This window comes from Akebia trifoliata, chromosome 1 (assembly GCF_017979445.1).
Source record: "Akebia trifoliata isolate Shusen 1 chromosome 1, ASM1797944v1, whole genome shotgun sequence".
Lineage (NCBI taxonomy): Eukaryota > Viridiplantae > Streptophyta > Magnoliopsida > Ranunculales > Lardizabalaceae > Akebia > Akebia trifoliata.
In genome coordinates this window covers 9463956-9471352 of record NC_141375.1, presented here as the reverse complement: position 1 = coordinate 9471352, position 7397 = coordinate 9463956, and positions in this window count along the sequence as shown.

The window sequence follows — 7397 nt, the reverse complement described above, 5'->3', positions numbered from 1 at the left end:
ATTTCATATAAAAAACTTCATAAATGACAAAAACCAACATTCCCATTGAATTCCTTACGAAAAACTGATTCCAAAACATCCTGGAACATTGAAAAACGACTTAAAACGTAAAAAATCCTCTTCGAGGGCAAAACGATAATTTCACAATTTTCATAATTAAAAAATTCGAAATTAATAAATAAAACATTAATAATTAAAGCGAAACATTAATGAAATTAATTTAAAAAGTTGAACCTAAAAAATCGATTAATTGGACTCTCAGGCAAAATTGTTGAGGGTTCGTGGGATATTTCTTTAAGGACCCCTCCATTTGGGGGTTCAAAGAATTAAAGATATAATAGAAGGGGGTTCTCCAAAAATTAAAAGTAAATCAAGCAAGACTGAAGTCAAGGTATTAAAGTCAATCAAGTGAGACTAAAGTCAAAATTAAAGTCAATCAAGCAAGACTGAAGTCAAGGTACTAATCGAGTCAATCTCATAAGACTAAGGTCAAAACCCTAAATCAAAACCCTAATCTAAACTAATCAAGTCAATCTCATAAGACTAAGGTCAAAACCCTAAATCCAAACCCTAATCTAAAACTAATCAAGTCAATCTCATAAGACTAAAGTCAAAACCCTAAAACCCTAAAGACTAAGTCAAAACCCTAATTGAAACCCTAAAAAGAAACCCTAATCAAACCCTAAATGCTTCTAAAAACTTTATAAATAGGAGCCTCCACACCCTATTTTCGTATCAAAAAATAAACCCTAGGAGAAGTAGGTAAAGAAGCCTCCATAGCCTCCCCAAACCCTAATTTTGGAGTCCCAACTCCTTCCCTAACACCCCTACTCCGATTTTAGCCCAAAAAACACCCCAAAACCTCTCAAAACATCCCAAAAATCCACAACAAATTCGAAGTACCCAGATCCAAGAAGGGGATACCTTACCTCGGAGATCAAGAATCAGATCCGGATATAGAACGAAGTAAGGAATACGGTACAATGAGCCATTCTCACCAGATCTGAGGGAATAACACTTTTGCAGATCAAAAGGTAAATTTTTTTTATTTATTTTTAATCTAGGTTTGTCATTAGCAATGTAGACGTATTTGGGATAAGTAGAGACCGGCATTGGCCGGGCGGGGTTGGTGCCTAATACCTTCCAACCCCGTAACATGATCCCCGGATTCAGATTTCTATAGTAGATTAGTTCTTTTATCCATTGTAGGGTCAATTTGGTTCCTAGACCGTAATAACTAGGTGGCGACTCCCAAACCTCAAGGGTCAAAAGTGGATCCGCGCACCCCGCGGATCGAGGGCGCTTTCAGCTCACACCCTATTTTCGTATCAAATCATAAACCCTAAGAGAAGTAGGTCTAAAAGCCCCCCTAGTCTCCCATAAACCCTAGTTTTGGAGCCCCCACTCCTTACCTAACATCCCTCCTTCGATTTTAGCCTAAAGAACACCCAAAAGCCTTCCAAAAACGCTTCAAAATCCATAATAAACTCGAAGAGTCTACATCCAAAAATAAGGAGATACCTTGTCTTGGAGATCCGAAATCAAATCCGGAGACAAAACGTGATCCCCGAACTTTTTTTTTTCTTTCGTAGATTAGTTTGCCTTTCTTTAGAGTCAATTTGGTTCCTGGACATTAATAACTAGGTGGCGACTCCCAAACCTCAAGGGTCAAAAGCGGATCCGCGCACCCCGCAGATTGAGGGCACTTTCTGGTACGTGACTGGAGTTGTGATTTTCATGAATGACGTCGCATCTCCGAAGAGACCGGAGCACGCACTAGTGCCACGTTGGCTATATGGGACGTGCAAGCGTGCAAAACAGTAAACGTGCTAGTGGTGTGTGCAAAACAGGATGGGGTGTGCCCGGGGCTTTTTCCAGATAAATATGCCCATGGGCCAAATCAGATTATCACAATATGACTATCACATAAATACTAATCAAAACCGTCACATCAGAACTAAGATCAAGACATGCGTATCAAAATATATAGCAATCAAGATCATGATACATCGAATAGGCAAAAATTATAGCACCAAAATAATCGATCATAGGCCAATCAATTAATTAAAATCAAGCAATCAACATGTGAGACTTAAGATTCAATCAATCAAAATATCTAAGGGGTATGATCACTTCAATCGAGTATCAAAAGGAAACCATGTACCTTAAGCTAGCACATGACCTATTCAAATGTGGATTTACTAAGTCGACTCATTTCATAGCATTCAACATCATATAACATGAAAAAATATCATATGGAAACATTAACATGAAGCATAAAGGGAATGCATGAAGACTAAACAATGAATTGCATGAGACTTATAATCCAGCCGAGTCAACCCAGCTCATCACATTCAAAATTAGGGTAATCTAGCAACGCATATTGTGAGAACACATAAGACAATATATTAGGACCAAAACACACATATTGAGCACGAGTTCAACTGAGTTGACTCAATCAAAAAAATAAAAAATCTTTTTTTTTTTAATTTTTTTTAGAATTTAAGAATTGAGTTTCTTCTTCAAAGCAAAAGAACTTGAATTAATCTCAAAATTTCCTCAAAATCAAGTTTTTTACTTGATTTTTGGATTGGTTTTGTTGGATTTGAAAGGAACCCAATCAAACTTCAATAAAACTCAAATTCTCCATTGGGTTTTGATATACACAGTCAATCATCCCAAAAAATCAAAGAAACTCTAGAAATCAAAATAAATTAACCAAAGAAATTTCTCAAAAAAGAAAAAACCAAAAACCAAAACAAATAGGATATTTAGCTGATCGATCTCGTCCCAACATTAGAGCTAAAAAGCCAAAGAACCAAAGAAACAGAGTACTTGAAAATAGAGGAGAAATAGAACGAAAGGCTGAATTTGGGTAGAATGGGTAAATTCAAAGTAAGAGAAGAGAAATTGGTTATGATTGCACCTTTGCAATTTGCTAAGCCAAAAAGATGACCACTAGAGAAGAAAATATGAGTATTCTCTTTCTCAAACATCTAAACCAAATCATTACAACCTTTTCACCGTGTATATTATGAGGTTCAGACCTAAACTTAACCTCAGGCTTGCGTATTTTTGAATCTCCTTGCATGATGTTTATTCATCTTCGCTCGTGGAGTAACATCATCAGTTGCCACGTGCAAAAGCTTTCGAGGCCGAATCAATGGACAATACAATCTATATGCTTTAAAAAACAGCTTTAAAAAAAACAAAAAAAAATCCTCTTCATACGTTTTTTTTTTTTTTTTGAGCAGTCAGACATGTGAAGGGAAAGATTTTCCTAAGACCACATGTTCAATCTGTACAGTCCCCCATCAACACGTTTTCCTTCAATTGGTACATTTTCTTTTTCTGTTATCTTATCTACAGCACCATGATAGAGGTCCATTAATTAAGGAGATGTGGTTCAGTCCTGCCTTCACTGCACTTGTCTATGTTTCCACTAGATGAAGATAGATATGCACCTCCAATGAATTATTCTGATGAGAGCCATCCACGAAGTGTTGTAAGAGAGAGTGTCTCCTCATCTGTTAATGGATTTGCCAACTTCCCTGCCAATTCCATGATTCCCTCGGGGCGTTCTAATCCATGGCTCTCTACAAGAGCTTCAACCCTTTGTACTTAGATTTTAAATGAAGAATAAGAGTGAAGATGAACACCAGAGAGGACCCAATGGAAGTTTTTATGGTTTCTTAAACGTATTTGGTGAATTCAAAGGTAGTGAGATTGAGAGTAAAACGAGTATAATAGAAAAAAAGAGAGAGCAGAGGACGTTTTCTGTTTGTTCTCCTTCTTTCTCTTGCTGTTTTCTATTGGGGAAGAGGATAATAAAAGAAAAAACACAAAATTTCTAACAGCACACCACCTATCCATATAAAAACGTTAAAATTTTTACCATTAAAAACTAGTTTTTATTGGGGGACACACCACCCTAAAACAAAATTGAAAACATGAGTTGCTGTTAACAGAACGTTAAAAACCACTTTTTTTTTTGTTTTTGTTTTTTTTTTTTTTTTGTATTTTTTATTTGTTTCTTGCTTGTTGTCAACGGACAGCACCATTCTCTTATCAAAACAAACCGGTCATACTAAAAAATTTAAAAAAAAATTGTCAATCGAAAGATCAAACACACATCTACAAATAAAAATAAATCAAAAGTTTTTCCCCCTTTCATTATATATATATATATATATATATATATATATATATATATATATATATATATATATATATATATATATATTTAAAAAACGTCCACGGATAGATCAACGCATGCCTAATTAAAATAAAAATAAATCAAAAGTTTTTCCCCCTTTCATTATATATATATATATATTTAAAAAACGTCCACGGATAGATCAACGCATGCCTAATTAAAATAAAAAATAAAAAATAAATCGGTGATCTCCCTACTTCCACAACCATTAATCCATTCTTAACACCAATCCTTTGAAATTTTGCATTATTTAGGGTCACCCTAAACGACTCTTAATTGAACCGCAAAACTAATACTTGATTGAACGATAAAAATAATATGCGGAGATATCAAATATTCAAAATCGAAACACGTGCTCAATAATCGAATCAAAACACAAAGATGCAAATAAAATAATAAATAAATAAATAAATCAACAAAATAAATAAAAACATTCTAGGTAGTTTTAGCAATGCTCCCGTACTTGGGGTTTTTCAAGTCTGATCCTCAAAAAGTCCCCAGTGGAGTCGCCACTGAAAGGGCCCTCGATTCGCGGGGTCAGAGGATCAGTTTTTGACCTTTGATGTTTGGGAGTCGCTACCTAGTTATTACGGTCTAGGAACCGAACATTGACTCAAAACGGATAAAATAACTAATCTACAAATGATACTAAGTCCAGGGATCACGTTACGGGGTTGGAAAGTGTTAGGCACTAACCCCGCCCGGCAAACGCCGGTCTCTACTAATTCTCAAATAAAACTACATTGCTAACAAGACCTAAATAATAACAAAAATAGTTACATTTTCTGAACGCAACGGTTTTGTTCCCTCAGATCTGATAGAACAACTCCTTGTACAATATTCCTCACTTCGTTCTGTTGTCAGATTTGATTTCTGATCTTCAAATTGAGGTATTTTCTTCTTGAATCTGTGAGTTTTCTGATTTTTTTTATAGATTCTGAGGTATTTCAGAAGAGTTTTTGGGTGTTTTTTGAGCTAAAGTTAGGTTATGGATGTTAGGTACAGAGTTAGAACTTCAAAATTAGGGTTTTGGGGAGGCTAAGGAAGCTACTTGACCTACTTTTCCTAGGGTTTATTTTTTCATACGAAAATAGGGTGTAGAGACCCATATTTATAGATTTTTTTAAGTACCTTTTAGATAGAGTTAAGGTTTAATTATAATTCTTTAGAGAGAATTATTGTTTAATTATAATTCTTTTAGAGAGAGTTTTTTTATTTAGTTAAAATTCTATTAAATAGAGTTATTATTTAGTTAGAATTCTTTTAAATAGAATTGTTATTTAATTAGAACTCTATTAGGGTTTTGACTTTTAGTCTCATTTGATTAACTTTAAGATTTTGACTTTAGTCTTACTTGGTTAACTTTTAATATCTTGACTTTAGTCTTACTTGATTGACTTTAAGATTGACTTTAGTCTTACTTGATTGACTTTAATTTTGTGGAGAACCCCCTTTATTATATCTTTAATTCTTTGGGCCCCTAGATGGAGGGGTCCTTGAATAAATATCTTGACAATCATCAACAATTTTGCCTGAGAGCCAGATTGATCGATTTTTTTGATTCAAATTTTTAAATTAATTTTATTAATATTTCACTTTACATTATTTAATGTTTTATTTATTAATTTGAAAATTTTTAATTATTAAAATTGTAAAATTACCGTTTTACCCTCAGAGAGGACTTTTTGCGTTTTAAGTCATTTTTTAATGTTCCAGGATGTTTTGGAATCGGTTTTTCGTAAAGAATTCAATAGGAATATTGGTTTTTATCATTTATGAATTTTTTTATGCGAAATGATCGTGAACTTTATGAGGGGTATTTTCATAATTTTGTCAAATTTTGTGAAAATTGACGAAATGATTTATTTGGGTTCGATTTGTTGTTTTATGTATTTGAATGGATTTTCTTAAGCGTAATATAGGCTCTAGGGATGTTTTAAGGTTAGGGGTATTTTGGTAATTTGGTCATTTTTTAGTGATTTTTATCGTGAAGGTTATTTTTGTTTGAAAGATGATGATTTCTATTCTTTTGGAGTTATATTTTCCTAGCGTAGCGTAGTTTCTATAGTTTTATCAGTTCGAAATACATCATCCAGATTTCTGAAATACATCTGGTAACAAAATAAAGCATTGGAATAAATATCCATCATTGGGAACCGTTGCAATCGGGTTGACGAGTTGACTAATCAGGCAAGTGCAAAAATGGGGTGTCTACAGATAGACTATGTCTATTCTAGAAAAAAGGTGATTTAAGAGTGCTTTCGCTCAAGCATCGCGCGCCACCTCTAATATGGGGATTAAACTGACTGTTTTTTACTTCAGAGAAGCGAGTTGAAGTTTTAGATTATCACCTATACGGTATATCAAACCAAGTCACCACGTACCGTCTGATTGAGTACGCTCGAGAGGTATATAGGTGTACTTGGGCATGGGTGGCCAGATAAAAATGCATTGCACATAGTAAGCTTAGAGTCTAGAAACCTCCCCTGTAAGTCATGACTCGAACTTATCGTGGATGTTCCCGGGTTGTTTATTGAAATTGGACCTTATGAATGAGGAGATCAGGAATGTACAGTTTTGTCCTCAAGGATCAAATTTTTTTCGAAATTACTGTATTACTGGGTGCACCAAGCCAATAAAGAATCCATTTTAAACTTTGCAATGGTTCATAATGGCCCAGTCCATCTCAATCCAACGATCATGATGGACCGGACCCTTTAAACCAAAACGGAATTCAAACTCTTTGCTAATTCGGGTTTCAACCCATTTTAAAATAAGAAAATGTTTTCTAGAGGAAAAGTGTTTTCCAGAAAAAATATTTTCCAAAATAAAATGCTTTTCAAAAGAAGAGAGAAAAGAAGGAAAAATAATTTACAAAAGATCTATTTTTTGCATGGGCCGTGGAAAATTTCTGGAATATGTTTTTTCTAAAAAAAAGATGGATTTTTACAAAAAAATTATTTTTTGCATGCACTTTGAAAAATTACTAAAATGTATTTTTCTAAAAAGAAAATAATCAGATTTGTGAAAGTTTTTATTCAACGAAAACATTATTTATCAATAATTTTCCACATTGCAATAAAATTATTTTCCTTTTGAAATAATAATTGCATGAATTGTTTAATGGATTTATGCACATAATTCAATAAAAATCTCAGGGTTCATTTAAAATGTTATCAAG